We start from the raw sequence: 19,195 nt of genomic DNA on the forward strand, positions 1-19,195 counted from the left end.
AGAGGAAGCGGACGCGTAATCGTCGATTTCAAATTCTATAGTTCGTCTTTTTCCATCTTAGATATCGCCCTCTTGCCGTCTCGCGATTTGTGTCTATTGCGATTTTTGTCTTGACCGCGGGGCTGATTTTTTTCAAAGTGCAATAACATAATATGTACGCAATACAGTACGTAGACTTGTACACGTACGGTAGTATGTCTTGTAGATACAGCAGCTGACGCTAGTTGATTAACTTTTTTTCTTTTTTCTTTTTTTTTTTTTTCTACAACTCATAGTTGTACAAAGAAATTGGACAATATATTTTTACACCTCTGCTCACCACCTTCGTCCGCAGATCGTTACCGTTCCTATACAGGTTACACACACACACACACATCATTATACTTTTGGCAAATCGTTTTGTTGTTGGAAAATAAAAAATCTACAGTTATGCTTTGTATATACTTTGGTTTCATTTTATTCAAAACAATTCATCATATCCTCCTTTAGTTTTACTCACCACCATTTTTATCGTTACTATTATTTATTGACATTATTTACAGAGCAGCGTTATCTCTACCCACTGTATTTCCGACGCAATCGATAGTTTCGATTCATCGACGAGTGAAAGAGGCCAGCGCGCATGAAAATTTATCTGTTACTGGGCTTCGAAAAGGTTCCTGAATAATTGAGTCTGATCCCGGAGCTCTGTATAAAGGGAGGGACGGGGGATAAAGGGGGGGGAGAGACCTTACGGATTCCGGTGAAATCGATTGTCGGTGTAGCGTGCAAGCCGGATGGTTTCTCGATAGTTTAGCGAGTCCCCTTGGCTCGGTATTATACAAGTACAAGTGAACTTTAGATTCGAAGACTTGGATTCTCCTCGGAGGGAGAGGGGCTGACGGGGTAGGAATATGATCGAGAGGTAAAGTGATTAGGTGGGCAGGTATTCTCCTGAGCTGAATAACTCCGCGAAACGACTCCGTCTCTTCCTCGATAATTAGTACTCGAGATACCATTTCCGCTAAGTGATTACCGTGCAGCTATTGTAAAACAGTCGGTCGGTCGGTCGGTTTGTCTGCAGCTTCCCGAAGCACGGAACCCGTGACGAAGTTGAACCGCTTCAACTGAATGAGGCGATGGTGCAGCTGTTCGAGCACCACTCGCGCAATTGATGCAATTTCGATTAAAATTTCATCCTTCCACTCACAAAGAGATCAATTCCTTATCCTCTCTTTATACCATCTCTTGAACTAACGCAATTCTCGTAATTGAATCCTCTCCAGGGATATGTTATTTCACTGCCTCATACAGTTATATCCTCATGTATATATATATGTGTGTGTGCGCGTGTATACATATATGTATGGCTACGCCCCTTTTCCATACTCCCGTAACTTCCCCTATTTCTTTCAAACTTTGACATAAAGCTTCGCTTTGCTTCTCGTAGAGCTGGCCTGCGGAATTCAAAAGAATCATCGTACTCGTGTAAGCCTCGCTTTGTTTTGTAATAAAAATTGCGTGGGCACATTTGTACTTGGTTATGATTTTAAATGGACCAACAGAGCTTCTCCGGACAAAAGTTGACAAAGTTTGAGAATCAAAGTTGATTACAGATCAAAAAAATGTTTGCGATGGAAATTTAATGTCCCTAGGATTTTTTCGCACCGATGACTCGATTCGTGGTTTAGAATCCTTGCGGTTAAAATATTTTCGGTGTGACAATAACTTTGATCAAGAAATAACTTGATTTTGGACTATCGTTGTGTATTAGTTTTTTCTTTTTTTTTCCAAAGAACCCGCGTCGGTACCCTTAAGGAATTAGACGAAGCTCACGCTCGACTTCGGGAATGATAAACTCTTCGCTCCCGCGAGCATTTCGGATAAAAATAAGTAACCGAGATAGTTTATCCGATACGACATGCTCGGGGGGGAGAAAATGTCGCGAGTCGAATGCAAAGTTGGCCGCCGGTGTCGCGGGTCGAGATTAAGTCGAAAAAGCCGTTTTTCCACGTTTGATCTGCGATCCGGACGATCGCGATCTACGGCCGGTTCAGCCGAGCTCTCTCCGATCTCTCGACGGAATTCCGGGCGTGTGGGTGAGGGATGGTGGTTGCAGAAGGGCTCGGTTAGAAGATACCATCGTCGGCGGACCGCGAAGCGGCCGGAAGAATCAGGCCGGCGATAAGGCTAATGGTATTGCCGGAATGCCTTATTTTTATTTCGTATCCGAATCTATTTCGGGGATTTAGTTAGGTTAGGATCTCCTGCGGGATCGGGATCGAGATCGGGGGCGCGCGCGTGCCTCCTTCACATTCGTGCCAAATTATAACCGGGCGAAATGTCAGACTGCGGGAAAAGGACGAACGTGAAATCGTGGCTGCGATCCTCGAATGAGAAATACGAATCTCGGTTATCGAGGCGGCGCCTTCTTCCCTCCGCCCAGATAATGCGCCCTGTCGATGCAAATTCGAACGATAAATTCTTCATCCTTCGAGCCGCCAACAGCAGGAGCAGCAATAGCGTCACGCGATTCGAGACCTACGTCTAGTCCCTGACTCGGTGGAAATTCAAGAGGAAAATTAAGAAAGGCTGCAGTTCCCATTTTTGTTCAAAACCAATTCAAGTCACGAATAACTATGACGCGAAGAAAAAGAAGAACAGTTTTTCTCCCTTTTGTTTCTTTCATTTTTCAAGACAAGTTATTGCAAAACATTATCAACCGAATCGAACCGATTGATCAAACAACCAAATAAGGTTAGTACAACTTGTCAGTTTTTCCCCCGCGTTCGTTGGTAGCACATTTTTTTCGCAGCGTACTCTCGACGCAGAGAAGCAAACAAATTTCCATTGTTTGTTATTACAGAACGTCATAAGTTACGGAATTTAAGTTATAGGTACGATAAGTCTGATGCAAAAACATTTTCCACCGCGAAACCGATGATCTAATGTTACGGAAAAAACTTTTTCGTCTCTCATATATACGCAAGATATTATTCATCGGTAATAAACCAGGGATGCGGGAAGATAAAGGGAGGAAGATCTTATCCTTCGCTCCTGGTTTTTCGTACTTTCGCGATAGACCGCCCGGCGCATTATTTCCGCATTTCATTTGGCACCGCGTTGTTGCAGAGAACAATCATTGTTCGGTTGAATTTTTACCCGCCGATAATATATTCCGATGTTGTTTGCAGGTATAGCCACCGTTTCAGGATGTACGAACCGTTGTTGCGCACGGGTTTCGTTAAAATAAATAAATTTTCACGCCGCTTGTCAACGGGATAAATTCCGCCCGGTACGACAGCCATTTAAAACAATGCCGTTTCGCGAATACGCGCCATTTGTAACGCGCGCGGTTGGGGCGAGACGCTTTTGTTTTCGCGGTTGCTATTCACCCGCTGCGTGCCGGCGATTCGCGTCACGGCGATAGTATACGTGCACCCACGTGCCGGGGCGGAAAGGAAACGGGAGGAGCTTTTTCGCCCTCCCACCGCATATTTTTTATCACGATAAAAATGTAATTAGAGCTTTTTGATAAGGCGCAAACGAACGCTGTCGGCAGCGGCATCATCCCCTCGATTCGGCGTTGTTCCACCCTCGCCTCGCGGCATTGTTTTCTTTCCTTTGGTAATTTATCAAAGATTCACTGACGCGTACGGATCGCTGCTCCCCCTTCTTCCTTATTACTGAGACTCATTTATTCCCCCATCCCTGCGCACCCTTCAACCTCCCCTGGAAATACGTATCGGTCAAAATTGTTGCGCCCGGTCATTGAGCTCGTTAAAAATCCATCCGCACCAATTACATACGAATTAAGAAAATTCCCACAGCTAATCCCGATCTCCACGCCTGTTTCTCGTCAATAAAATTTCCCCCCTCCTCTCAGCACCGCGGCTATCGTGCCGTTTAATCGGTAATCGATCACGCTCAAATATATTCTTTTTCACCGTCCGCAACTACTACTTATATCTATTTATGAACATAGATTCGTCGATAAAATGCGCGTAGGTGTGTATACAATTTTCGTCAACGTGGTAATAATAATGATTATTCTCCACTAGGGTGGTCCTTGTATGGGGTAAAAAAAAAAAAATTCATGACGGAGCTTGTCCAAATGGTGATAAAAAAAATTGTTTCGCTAATCAGACGGGGACGGGTAAAAAATAGAACACCACAATTTGACAGAACGGAATAATTCACCTCATTGACAAAAAATTGTATATAATATTTTCATTAGCTCCTACGAGTTTACATATAACGGATACGTGTACGTATATACAGGTATGCACATGTGTAGGTATAAGGCGGTGATGCATCTCAGGATAGAGGCAGCCTTTCTTAGCGTGGTTGAAAAATTTTTTTTTACTCCTCGTACTTTCCCTTCCTCCTTTCCATCTTTCTTTCTTTCTTTCTTATTTCTCTCCTTTCTTCATTTCACTCTCTCCCTCTCAGTCTCTTCTAACACTCGTCGCGCAGCATGCAGCAGCAGCAGCAACGGCGAGTCCGTCGTCTGTAGGTGATTAGTGCGCTCATTAACGGAGCGACGCTAATGATGCCTGCATCGCTAGACAAAAGATGTGTGACAGGTTGTACTGCAGAGCGGGGTACAGACTAGACTCAAGGGGTGAAAACTAGGGGTAGTAAAGAGAGGGAGGAAAGACGAGGACCTTCGCCAAATTCTATACACGTTTTCTCCGCTGTACAACCTCTATTTCCGCGTACAAGGCCGTTCCCCGTGGGGACCTGGAGGGACTTCCTACCACACATATCCAGACTCGAACGGCTTATACATACGTCTACGAAAAAGCTGCGCCCTTGGCCGCTCAGAGATGCGTTACGCAACACGACGGGAAACAACTTTCGGCGGTCCTCGAGCGAGTATCGAGTATAGCGATCTTCCCTCCCCCCCCAAAAAAAAGAAACAAAAATAAAAAAACAACAATTCCGAAGTCTTCGCACCCTGGAGACCTCAAGTTTAGCGTTCGATCGGACCTGGATTTTTAACGCGGAATCGATTTACGTAGAAACTTTTTTCTTCCTCCGCATTCAAATCGAATGATGATGGATGAGGAAGCTGCGCGTACGCGTAGTTGGTTCTAATTTCGATCAACACCCTGCGAAACGATCACCGTCTTCCCGCCTTCGTAATAAAGAATTTTCACCGCTAGGCTGCAGGGTGATTGCTTTCCCCTCTCTTGCTCACCGCCTCGAGTGGCGTCGACTAATTTATTATCCTTTATTATTCCTCCCTCCGCGGGTATCTTTACTATTATCCCAAAGAGGGGTGGTAATTTATTAATTCTTGAGTGCGCTGTACAGGTTAATGCGCTCTTTCGGTAAAGACTTTCCAAGAAACAGCCCGGCTCGCTGATAAAGGCCGAGGAGGGGGGGAGAAATCTAAAGTTGGGGAAAAGAAAGACAGACACTCTTAACGGAAGTCGCAAGGGAAGGTAAATTTTCTTCTTCCACCTTTTTTTTTTCTCTTTTATACCTACAATCGAAGGACGAGAGCAGTTTCACGAGGGTCCTGCATCGCGTATACGATCCGATGAACAAGGTAGGTTCACGAGTTTCGGGAGTGAATACGGGGCGGGGGGGGGGAGCAGAATAGCGGACCTGAAACGAGGATAAATTAATAAATTGCTTAAACTCAGGTCGACCCTCCGAGTGCTAGAATAAAGGACCCTCGTAAATCTCCTCCGGCCTCTCTTCCTCCTCTTCGACTTCCCCGTTGTCGACGACAGCTCCTCTTACTACTCCTCCACCTCCACCTCCTCCGTGTTTGTTTCCTCCTTGGATTTTCGATACTCCATCCGATGCTCGCGTCCGACTCTACTTTCGACCGACCGTGCATCGTGGAATATACGTTGGTAACGTTCAACCGTTCGGACTTTTGTGTTAGATTGGCATCATACATTGTCATCGTCGGATTGACGCAGAGTTATACAGTCTGTACAATCGTACACCGAAATTTTTACCCCAACGAGACGAATTAGTCCACGAGAGGGCGAGAGGAGAGACGCTTCTGGTATTCCTCGTATTGGTCTGTTCGTTTTATTTTTTAATTTGATGTTTTTCGAACCTATACTCCTCTTCCTCATTAGCGTATTGTTGCTAATTCAGCGGTAGGTTCAACGCGGTTGGAAATTATACCTTTCTACCTGGTTTCATTGGCTCAATAGCGGCGCCAGATGAGACAATGCGAATCGCGTCGAGTCGGAGCCCGACGAGTGTGTCGTCGTCGACGTAAAACGCGATTATCGGGAGGAATCGGGTCGCTGATTACGACTTTTCAGTAATATTAGCCCGGCAGAGGCTTCGCCGCGATCTCGCCGAGGGCAACCGCGCGTCGAATAACGAACGTATCCGTTTTCTCTTCGGCTTGATAAATTCCATTATCTGGAGAATTATCCGGCCGACAATGCAGCCCGTCAGAGCTTTTCGCATGGGATAATTTCTTCGCTCGTTGAGCTCCATCGAGAGGTAGTTACTAATTATCAACCCCTCCGTATGCACGGGCGCAACTTGCGTGTGTTTCTCAAGTTCTTCCGCACAGCCGGGAAACAACACTGCCCGAGGATCGTTGCACGATTGTCGGGTGAAATTAAAGCACGGTTAGCAGACCCTCTCGTCCTGCGATAATTGTAAGAAGTTACAGGCTCTAATATGCCCCTTCACCGCTCCCGACTACTTGACGACCTCGGCCGGCAGGCGGTCCGCCTTCATCCTCGCAATCAAAGTTGACCCCGAATCGTACCGTAAACTTCCCGGGACGCCGGTTAACACTCGACCCGTGTCCACCTTCTGCTCCTAGAAACTACGCGTGCCTGATCCTGAAGGATCTGGGCTCTCCGATAGAACCATGAATAAACCAGGAGACGGGCAATACAATCGCGTTTCGAAAACTCGAACTATGATGTAACGAGTGAGCCGTGATTCATTGTTAGTCGAGGAGTGGTGCGTTTTTTTGTGATCCGTAAGCAAAAAAGTTGTGTCGAAATTCAGAAAGGCCGAAGTTCGTAACGTGAAAAAAAATCGTTGTTTTGCAATTTTAGAACGACTATCTGAAGGATTTTCAAAAATAAAAACGTTTTTTTTTTTTTGATTTACCGTAACGATGTTTCCTAAACATCCATCGTTAAAGTAGCGTTACTAATTTCAACCTCGTTAAAATCATTCAAACGAGCTATCGTTGAAAATGCTTCAACGATCGTATTGGAATATCCGTATCTGGATGCGAAAGAATTGTAGAAGGTGATCGAGCGGTAGATTGATCAAGCTATAAAACGAGCGTTTCGAAACTGCAGCACTCTTTTTATACACCACTAGAAATATTTTGAGAAATTTCACGCCTGCAGAAAGATTTTCGACACGAATTTGTCTTTCTTTCGATACCATTATAATATCGAACACGTTTTTAACACAGATATTTGAAGGTCGAGCCGTTCTCACCGTTGGATGAAAAAACAATACTAGTGTTTAAATTTCTTTAAAAATTATACAACATACGTTTTTCGGGAGTAAAATTTGATTCAATATATCAAGTAGATATCGTCTCGCCTAAATTGAACCTGATTAAATTATGCAGTGTCGCGCAGCCTTGCAAGTTATACCCTCTGTGCTTTTTTTCGTCCTTGTTCTTCGTAGGCTTAATATACACACCCTCGACTCTAGATTAGCCCGAGAGTCCGCGGGACGGGAAGGAAATGGATGCCAGCGGTAGGCGCGGGGACGATTTATATGGAAATTTTAATTCGCGCAAGGTATGTGTACGTATATTACAGCATATACGTGTACGCGTATATACGTTGGAGTTGGCCGACTTGCATTCTGCAGCGAGTAATAATTCGCGGAGCGTGGTGAGGCGGTTGCTGCAATTTCGTAGGACACGTAACGCCCCGGGTTCCACCCCCACTCTCATCTTCCTTGATATCTCTCGAGCCACCCTCCCGCACCTCTCGGGTGCTCATGACCTGGCCGTTTTACTTGCCTCGTAGAAATACGACGGTGATTCTTCAAGCATATTAGTTTCAGCGACGTACCACCCATCGGCTGCGCTAGCGATGGGGAAAAACCACCCCCGAGGAAAAACGCTCAAAGAAATTCTAGCGAGGAGCGAATTTCGGTTGGGAAGGGCTTGGAAATGTCGGAGTACTAACGGAAAACAGACAAATTGTTGTGTTTGCGAAACGTCGAACGTCCAAAGACGCGAAACAATCTATATATCACTCTACAATTCATCAAATCAATTTAGACCAATTTATAAGGTATAGAAAAGCCAAAATGTAAAAAGAGTATGATTAAGATCTTCTACATTTCCGAATCTTATAAAACAGATTATCGCGATACCCTCCCTCCGATTTTTCGTTCCTTCTGCATTTTTACTCTGAAAAGGCGCAAATTTTTGCCGCTAAATAATCGCCGTCTTGAAATTTCGAGCTCTGCTTGTACCCATCGCTGCGAGACAGGGTGGAAACGTATCGCCTCCAAAGTACCGGCGAGAGAATATTTCACCCGAGGCAAAGCGGTTCTCTGCTGCAGCAACGTCTCGAGCTAGATTACGAGTTTATCTAAATGGCACCAAGATGTGGAAGTTTCTCTGTAGCACGATGGTCAGATTATGGGGAATGCTTACGGCATGATGACAGATGACATTGAATTTCACCCGCGAACATTCTCGTCGCCGCGAATTTTTCTCCTTCTTTTTTTCCTCGTAGCTGCTCTACGCGGCTTCGATTCCAGGATTATCGGGTGGTTTTTTTTGTAAATAAATTCTCGTTCTGTTTTTCGCCTTCGCCCGATATCAAGTTACCTGCAAGAATACGCAAACTGGATGCAAAAATTTAATTGGACAAAAGTGAAGCTAAAAGCAAACAAAAAAACAAAAAACGTGAAAAAAAATAGTGAAATTTATCGAAGCGTTTGAATAACCTCAAAATGTTCCGCGCGAACGTATCAATTTTTCAGCGTAAACGTGCCAACAATCAACGCGACGGGAATCCAGCAGTAGCGGAATAGAAAGAGCGATATGGCAAATGGGCGGAGTAGCTTTAAACTGCTAAACCAACTGCTCGTATAATCAGCGAAATTGTCGGCGAAATATGCCGTTTCGATGAAAAATATATCACGCGCAATTCTCGCGGCGAGAATTCGTGAAATAACTGGAGTGAAAGTTTATCCCGTCGGAATTTATCTCCGTCAAATCTGTAAATATAAATTAGATCAAAATCACGTTGATTAGAAAAAAAAAGAAGAGATTACAGATCGGTCTGGTCGGGGTGCGTTGGACGCGTTACAAGTCATGACGGGGGTGAATTTTGCGTAATCAACTCGGTCCTGCGGGAGAGGAAATGAGATTGAAAGTGGGAGCGTCGCAGCCGCCCGACTTGAGCAAATGGACCCGAAATATTTGAAGCCGAGGCAGATGAGGTTGAAATTCAATAGTCTGCAGGGCGGCTGCATTGCTCCCGGCGGCAGTGACATTGCGAAAACCGAGCTTCCCTCCCTTCCACCCGGCAACCGCGGGGCTGGAAACCGAGATTTCATTCTCCGCAACAATTTCCTACCCTTGGAAAAAAATCTTGGCACGATGAGGAGGAACCGACGGCTCTGCCGCTCCTTCCCCAATTTTACACGGAATTTCATTTATTTCGTAATAACTTATAAGCGCTCCCTCTCGCCTGAAATAACGCGTACGTGTTATAAAAACAGGATTCGAATCGACGGCGCGGGAAGAAATTGATAAGTGAATTATTATATCGACCGAGGGTGGGTAAGACGTGAAGATACAGTAAAGGGAGATTGTAAACATGATCGATAAATTCGAATTGAAGAGCGAAGAAGAAAAAACAAAAAAAAAAAAAATAAAACATTTGATTAATTCGAGCCTCTCGGCGGAAATGCAGTTTTCAACGATCGCTTGAATTTAAATCGAACAACCGTCGTTTTCACCGATCAGCAAATTCATAATAGTAACGCTCTTTCAAACCGCGGCAGCGCGAATTGGGCCGAGCTTATACAGAGCTCGCCAATTAATTTTATTCATTTCGATTTATCGATTGTTACTCGGCCCGTGCGGACTGACGTTGAATAAAATCTGCTGCAGTAATACCGGAATTCGAGTGGCTCGGAATCAACACAGACACGGGTATAAACCTACGCGGAACGGGTAATTAAATCGTTAACGATTATACATTACACATTTGAATTTCACTTTGCGCGTGAAATAATGAACCAAGGCAGCCGGCTTCGCGCACTTGAATCGTGAATAAATTCGCTGTTAAAAAATAATTGGTATAGTCACGGGGACGAAGGTAATTTCTCGCATAGCGAAACGTGAAGAAATTAATCATTCGAAACGCTGCACTGGCGAAATTCTCTCTTCGCGATAATAACTTGACGGTAGAAAATGAGTATATATCGATCGTCCCCCTTTGCCCTCTGGTGGAGGAGAATAAAAATAAATATACAAAATGCAAAAAAGGTGTTTTCTCTTCGGCAATTTTTAACGATAAATATTAACGTCCCCGAAATTGTGAGCCATCAGCGTCAAAGCAGCCCGTCGCGTCATCTCCGAAGCCGTTAACACCGTTGTTGTTACGGGGGTGGTGCTCCTTTTTTTCCCCTTTTTATTTTTATTTATTCTTTCCCAAGCTGAAAATCCTCGCCCGGGGGATCGGGGGTGAAATTAATGTGTTGACCTACCGAGGGGCGAATTCCGCGGACACGGGGAACACGCGCAAACACGAGTCTGCCTGACTGCCGAACCAGGGTCGGGATAACATAAAGAATTCATCGAGCACACGGGGCGAGTGGCCGGCTGATATGATAACTCTTAAATTTTTTACATCCACCTGCAGATCCTTCGGACCAGGCTGTAAACGAGAGTACGAGACTCGCGTGCGCGTCGCGCTCTATAATGCAGAGCGCGGAGCCGGGCAGCCGGACTTCCTGGTAGAAGGAGGGGTGGTGAGGGGGGTTGTATTCGCGCGAAATCTGACGGGATAGAGACTTTCGCGATTATTTCCCGCGAGACTGCGTTTCCGCGAATATTTCACCCCGTTTTACCCGCCCCGACGTCTTCCTTCCGGTTCCGGAAACGCGGGGAATAAAGGAGGGGGTGGAAAAAGTTTGCGGGAAATTTTCTCGTTCGCCGTTTGCGTGGCATTGTTTTGCATTTGAATATTTAACGGGAAGAATCATCCGTCATACGATTTGACGTGTGGGAAAATTTCGCGGAGATGGGAAAAAAGCTACGGCTAGTTCGGGGGGCCGAAACAAATAGCGAGTCGTTTATATTAGACCGCCGAAGTACGACGGCTCAACTTTTCCTTTTTACCCGGCTATCAATTTCACCCCTTGATAAATCCACTCGTTTCCCTTCGTCGAGTTTCTTATCGGACTTGAGATACCCGGCCGGAGATATGGTTTTTCTCATTCTCCGGCTCCTTTTTGAACTCGTGCACTTTTTACGCCTCGGAACGATTTGACGAGATTCCGAACGCTGCGGGGCTTCGACCGCGATTCGCGAACTCGGAAGCGACGCGTCGATGCGACGTTGAGCGAGCTGCAATTTCCAATATAACGTATTTATAATTCCACAGGGTGGGAATATTTTCCCTCCCTCTTATACCCGCGTTTTTAACCGCATAAGTAACGTAAATCCAATCTAATATCCCGCGGTATCCAAGAGCAGGGCGTATTTCTTTTGGTATAAAAATATTTCAATATCGTACAACACATGTCGTCGGGCATATATACAAGCGGTCCGCACCACCCCGGCCCCTCGAGGACACGGTACGTAAGGCGAAATCGGGGGAAAATGGGGGGGGGGGGATGCAAATGGAAAGTTATGCCGGGGCAAAACGAATATTGAATCAGCAGTCAGCTTGCGCCCTGTAACTCCTATACCCGCTTTTCATACGCTGCTCCGGCTCGCTTCTGCCTATCCAACAGCTGCCTGCGCGACCGAATATCCTAATATTGAATATATTCCATCCGTAGCCTTTTTCCTGTATACTTGCAAGCCCGCAAGCCACTTCGGGTCGCGATCCGAGGCCAACCAGCTAGACGTTGCGTTTCGCGTTCGATGGAATCTCGCTGCTTTTATTTATTTTTATTTTTTTCTTCTTGGCGGGAAATTGGAAGAGCGCCGAAACCGATACAAGCCTTTTCTTCCCATCCCCGAACGGGGCCCGACGCGGCCGTATCGGGCGAAACGAGGAAGGGAAAAATAAGGGGCGGGAAGGGGCGACGCGCGGGGGTAACCGGGAAATAATTTTAAGCTGTTAAAAAATGTAGCAAAGTGGAAATTGGCCCGGATGCCGACGGCCACAAGATGTATATTTAGGAACGACCTTTAGGCCGATAAATAATTCGGAGGGGTTGCCAGGGGCCCGGCATGCTCACGACCTCGGCGGCTCGCTTATCCAACGGCCTTTCATTATTCAACTCAATCTCTCGGCACGTAGCCACCGCCGCCGTGCCACAGGTACAACGCGTGCTGCGCGCAGAGAGGCGGAAACGCAAGTCGATACACGGGTCCACTCGGTCCCGCGAAGAGGAATTCTATCGTTGACCAGCCCCCCGATCGCCCCCCCCCCTCCCCCTCCTCACCTCGACCCCGTACATAGATGCAAACTTTACCCCCTCCGAAAAAGCGAATAGGTGTCGGAGATCCGGAAACCGGAAGTAGGATCGAGGTCGGGTGCGAGAGCACCGATTATGCCAATTGATATTCATCGTTTTTGGAAAACGGATGAAACGGGGATGCGTTGTCGATTCGGCGAGCAGCAGTTAATTTGAAAACTTTCAGCAATGTTCCAAGCAACTCCAATTTACAATTTTGCAATTCCAATGGCCTCCGCGCGACCCTTGGCTAAATATGCAGATCCGCTCTCGCCGAATTTCAACCCCCCCTCCACCCCCTCCACCCAACCTAACCCTGCCCGACTCAACCGCGGTCTGCAGGGAATATATGCGTGTTAGATTTCGAATGCGACTGCAGTCATCGGATGCCGTGCGATCGGGATCATCGCAACCCCCTCCGCCTCCCTTTCCTCGTGACACAGCTAATTACGTTTGCGGCGAGCGGACAGCGCTGCATGGTTAGACAGAGCTCGTTTTCACCAGCTCGCCGTCAACGTTCGACAAACAACGCGTTAGTTCGATTATTGACAACGTTTTTTCTCCCCGCGCCCCCGCACCCCCCTTTCTTCGACGCTCATCGTTCGATCCGTCTCTGCTGCCCGTAACTTACGCGATTGTTACAACCCTCAAACACCCTCGGGATGTACAATATTAGCTCGATTGTTAATTGTTAAGGTGTGCAGTGGGTGTAATTTGTACTCTTTGACCGTGACTCCGATTCCCTTGCGCTTCTATACCCTCCCCTGCGGCGATCGAATTAATTGTTTTCTTCGATTTGCGTGGATAATGGATTTGAATATTCCCGACCAGATCATTCTCGCCGAGAAATAGTTTCGAGCCCGCGGGGCTGGCGGACCCGCTAAATCGCAGCCATTGACTCGGTCGTTCCGGGAAACGACCAGAGCCATTACTTCCGCTCCGGAATAAACTGCGGGTCGAAAATCCCGCTTGTCCACGTTCTGCCTGCGGCCAAACGCGTATTCGCCTTTTATAGTTTAAGCCGAATTCTTGAGGGTGGTTCTAGGCATCCCTTTTTTTCAATCCCTCGGCTGTTTTAATCTCGCGTCCTCGATTCGGCGTTAATTTTTATTTCTTCTCACGTAATTCCTGAGAGCGTAGTAGCAACAAAATTCTCGAACGACGAATTTCAATACTCCCACTCGGAATACCGGCGCCACAGATATTTCATCGCCGAGGGGTATGGTCGTAACGTATTGTAAAACTAACTTTTCTGAAAAGTTTCAACCTCCCCGGAAACGCGCGGGAAATTCTCTCGATCAAAAGACCTTGGACAGTTTAATTCCGCGGCATCGGATGAGGAGGCAATAAACAAGAAATATGATGTTATTGCACGCAGGAAATTCAAGGAGTTTTTGGATGTGAGGAAACTATGCGGGATCGGAGGAGTTTTGTACATTTCTGACGATCTGTGTATTTTATAATAAATGGATCCTTATTTACGGTGTTGACGAATTTTTGCCGCCCCACGCCCCAAGTCAATTTCAAATAATTAAAAAACAATTGCTCAGTTTTTTCAGATTTTTCACCTCAACTCTAAGATAGTCCGCGTTGTGATCGAAGTTTCTTATGGAAATAACATGGGTAAAACTTTTATTCTCGGTATATATTTTATTGTAAAAGTGACAACGTTACAAAAAATCTGTAACTGCGAAGTTTTAGTGGGCATTGGTGATGTTGTTTGAAAAAAAAAAAAAAAATACAAATCATCGTCCCAGGCAATCTATACGAATTGCATTTCCTCTAAATAAATAAAAAAGTCAGATTTCGAGGGTGTGCGATTCCTCTAGATTGCCTGGTACGATGATATGTATGTTTTTCAGATAGTAGCACTAATACCCACTAAAGCCTCGCAGATACAAATTTTTCGGAACGTTACCACTTTCACAATAAAATACATACTGAGAAAAAAGTTTTACCCAAGCTATTTCCGTAAGAAATTTCGACGACAACGCCGACTATCTTACAGTTGAGGTAAAAATTTGAAAAAATTAGACAATTGCTTTTCAATTATTTGAAGTTGATTTGAGGGGTGTCCTCGCACTACGCGATCACTTATACCTACAATCACGCATTACCCGCAAGCAAATGAAAAGTGGCTTCTTTGTCTCCCCTCTGATTTTTAGACATCGCTTTTTACGACCCTATAATCCGGCAGCTCTCTTCGATCCGTCCCGAACGCCCATTTACCGGGAAAAATCAATTCCGTTATAAATAATACCCACCTGGCCGACTGCCTACCTCGATACACGTCGCGGTGCACGGTTTTCATTCTTATTGTTAGACTACCGGCTGTAGCCTACAATCGGCCCGTGCCCGTTGAGGGGATAAATATGACGTCACTGCCAGCGTAGCGAGGAACTAAATAAATGAAAGAGGAGGCGAAAAAGTATCGACCAAGAGAAAGAAGAAGTACATCGTTTACTTTGTCGCTGGCGGTGAAGGGGGATGCTAGATGGGGGGCTATTTAATCGGAGAAAAATCGTATAGCTGCCTCGAAAACAAAAGATCGTTAGCGAAGATCGCTTCGTCGGTCGTTCTCCTCCTCCTGCTACTTCTGTCCCGAGCAGAAGATGGATCCTCAGGTTTTTTCGACCTCGGTTTCTTCTTCTTCAGCTGCTTCTAGTTTTACTTTCCCATTTTTTTTTTTTTCATCCATCCCCCCCCTCCCCGGGTGTGTTGTTTCGCTATTACCGTTGTATCGATTAAAAGAATTCCAGTATAAAAGTCACGATTAAACGTCGGCGCGTTGAGATTCTTCAAGAGTCAGTTGGAGGATTGCGTGCGCTTTGGAGGGGTGAGGGGACGATTTGCTAATGGTATAACGAAACTTCGAACTGTTGAGGCGAGGTATAGTGGCGGTGATGGGTGACTGCAACGGCCGGTTCGAGAATCGGTGGGGGAAGGAAGCGACACCCTGCGTTCCCTTGGGGATGCTTGTTGCGAGGATGGAGGGGTGTTATAAAAGAGGGAATCAAAAGGGGAATAAATTCATTCTGGAACTATTGCGCGCGTGCAGTCCACCACCTGCTGCATTTTATGACCATCGAAACGCCCCGCTCAGATTGTACCTGCAATGGTGCTGGGTTGGCGTGGAGGTGGTGGAGGAGGAGGAGGAGGAGGAGGAGGAGGAGAAATCGCAGAAGGGGAGAAAAAAGCGCACGCGAGCGATAGATAGAGGGAGAGAGAAGGGGTGGAACGGCGTGGCCTCGGCGTTCGGACATCGAATTACACAGCTGGTACGCCCACCTACCAACTCTGAACTCTGAACTCTGCAGAGAGTGAGAGAGACAGAGAAAGAGAGAGAGAGAGAGAGCTCGGGAAGTCTGAACTTTGAACGTTGCAGCTTAACGCTCGAAAGCTCGCAGGTTGAGCAGAGCTGGAACCGTAGCCGTAGCCGTAGCCGCCCCCATATTTGATTTATATCTTTGGGTAGCTAGTAGCGGCGGGATCCTGCAGCGAGAACTGCTTCCGCGGAATGCATCCTGCAGGAGAGCAAGTCGGCGTGAAATAAGCACCTCCTCGACCCCGCCGGGCTGCGGGATTATCTGTCAAAGTCTGGAAGCCTCAATTACTCCCAGCGTATCAAGGATCGGCATTAATTAGCCCGCCACCCTCGTTTCTCCCTTTCCCAACCCCCCCGGTACCGGCTAATTGTAAGATGCGCGCGCCACCCCCCACCCGATTTATTCTTCCTCGTCCTCCTCCCCCCCACACGGGCCCGACCCGTGAATCGCGGGCAGAAACTCGCAAACTCGCCGCTAATCGGAAACCCCCCCCCCCCCCAAACTTATCTCTCTCAGCGCAGCTCTTCGTCGTCCTAAGAGTGCGACGGCCTTCCCACCTGTACCTCGGCTCCGCCAGCAGCGTACAGAGGCAAACTCGTATAACTACGTCACATCCCGTTGGTAATTGAAAATGTTATCTCCGACCCGCGTGCGCACCCTCAGTTCGAGCTCTTGCTTTCCGGAGTTCTACTGTAGCTATCGCTGCCCGGATACACCTTCGCCCCCCTACCCCCTCATCCTTCGTGGTAATTAACACCCGTGGAAAAGTTGGGAAAAAGTCGCGATAACGGTTTTCAGTTATTACCGCCCCACAATTCCCGTGCAGGCGCTGTTCAAATGTATCTCGACTCACTCTGGGGTGATGGTCTGATTTTCCCAGACTTCTTTGATCGTCCCGATTCTGCTACTCTCGTTATTATTTATAATTCTATCTCGAAATCTCTTTGCAGATTTAATAAAACTTATATGTACGTATCCCTGAGCTATCTCATATTTCATCTTCGCTGCGTAAATCCAGTGTAATTATAATTATGAAATAATTTACAAGTTATAATATCGGTCGCAGCGCTCGTGTCCCGACTCGGATAAATAAAGCAAAATAGCCAGGAGACGAGGTGAAATGTATATCTATACGGTATACGTATATGTATGTATATATACACGTATACCATGGTCGGGGGAAACACCCACGGAAGGGTCGATTTTGCGGAGAGTCTGTCGAGGACAGTGACAAATGAAGGGAGCCCTTCAACCTTTCAGCACACCCTCAGAGAAGTGCCTGCTCCTCTTTTGGCCTCGCAGGCAGGCCTTACACTCCGGGTCCTCGGTCGATCCTCTCTCTCTCTCTCTCTCTCTCTCTCTTTCACTTTCTCTTTCTCTCTCACACTTTCTTTCTCTCGTCCGTCGACCTGTACCTAAGATTATTAATTATCCAGCAATTAAAATCCCCGTCAACCAATCGGCGGCTGATACCGGGGCTTGGAATAAAGAGCCTATTCATCTGGCTTCCGCCACCCATAAAGCTCCGCGGCCACGAAAGTGGGCCAACTCGAATCGATGAACCGACTACTTTTGGAACTGAACCTTGTTACGATACACTTGCAGATTACGTGGTACAAGCTCGGCAACGTTAGTATAACGATGCAGTTTCAAGAATAAAAAGAAATCGTCGTCTCGCAAACCCAACTTACCGTTTGAAATTCGATCGAATCATGAAACGATGCAAACGTGAAACTGATATTTTTGGTAACCTCGACCACCTCGAAGATATGATAGAATGACAAGGTTCAACGTCTCTTTCGTTTCAATGTTTCATTGCTTGACCGGTTTAACCTGGTTGGGAATGAACGATACGTCAGCCTTTAAACCTGTTACCGAGACGCGGATGTCTTGTCATATCTATCCGATATCTGATTTACGCCGAGTGAAACACGACACAGGTATTAAGATTGACGGGGTAAGCAAATCAGGCGGATCGATCGCGACTGCGGAGTAAATTGTCGCCGAGGATAATATCGGACGGGTCGTTGTTCGTTTTTCATTGGAAATCGACTGCCCGCACGGTGGCTCGCTGTTTTGCGACGATCTGAACCGATGAACCGTACCGCAGTAAATATTTTTACTCGAAAATTCGCATCCTTCGATATTTCGCATCGTCGCGTGTACGCGAGTGCTGCCTCCGAACCCAGCTCCGAGAATTTGTTGTAAAGTCACGTGGATGAAGTTGGTATCGTTACTCTAACAACGCGTATTTAGAAGAACTCGTTACTTCGCACCTAAATTCGAGAAATCATGATAAACAAAACGTACTCGTGCAAGTAAATCGGAAATTGCAGAGTAATGATTTTTCTCCGACGTTTCGTTGCGTTAACGTTACTTACATCGACCTCGTGAAAAGTCGATATCAACCATCATCCCGATGATTCGCACGGGTGAGAGGCGGAGGACCTTAAAGCACACAATTCCAACAGTGGATGATCCGATCGCTTTCCCATTACCGTCGAGCGAAACTCCATCGACGATTCGCAGTGACGCTGTTCGACGACGCCTCGAGTGCCTCGGATATCTTCCGTTTTGATAGCTCAGCCCCCTCCGCTTCCATATTTCTCCAATCTGGGGTCAGGGTCGGGTCACGGCAGCGTTTCTCCCACACCCAAAACCTGGGAAATTATTTTTGTCGAGAAAGTGCGGATCAGCGAGTGAGCGCGGAGCGACGTCCACGCTCGGAATTTTCCAGTCACAACGAGGGGATTCCGCCGTAGGAAAATCCACCCTCGAGCTCGACGGCGTCACCTCAATCCCGAGAATTCACGACCCGGTGTGTGCAGGAACTTGGGGTTCGCGCTCGGCGCATTGTTTCCATTCTACCGCAAGAGCCGGTGAAAGGGGTGGTGGCCGATCGCGTGCGGGGTGAAACCACCGGCCGTTTCGATCGGGGTGAAACACAAGGGGGGGGGGGGGGGGGGGGGAATGTGTATCGAACAAACTGCCGGCGCAGCGTGGGGGGCGGAACGGGCCCCCACAAGTTTGAAGGGTGCGGCAGCAAGAACGTCGCGTCGATATGGGGAAAATCATCCCCCTTGGTTTCGATTCCACGCGACGTCCTGCGGGACCCGCGATGAGCAGAGCAGGAAGGGAAATGGGTAAGGGCAAGGGGACGGGGAGGAAATGGAGGGTGTTGCCGAGTCCCGACATGCCTAGCTTCGATTAATCAATGGGGGATGGCGTTTCGAGCAAGGCTGACGGCGCCGCGGTGGAAGAAG

At 47.0% G+C, this 19,195-nt stretch overlaps 1 protein-coding gene across 15 annotated transcripts in view; it reads left to right on the top strand.

The window, feature by feature from the left end:
- The window catches only part of LOC124182895 (RNA-binding protein Musashi homolog Rbp6), a 400,556-nt gene that overhangs the window by 265,669 nt on the left and 115,692 nt on the right, over positions 1-19,195 (top strand). The gene's annotated exons all lie outside the window — the stretch shown is intronic.

The sequence above is a fragment of the Neodiprion fabricii genome, chromosome 5 (genome assembly GCF_021155785.1).
Source record: "Neodiprion fabricii isolate iyNeoFabr1 chromosome 5, iyNeoFabr1.1, whole genome shotgun sequence".
In the NCBI taxonomy this organism is placed as follows: Eukaryota; Metazoa; Arthropoda; class Insecta; order Hymenoptera; family Diprionidae; genus Neodiprion; species Neodiprion fabricii.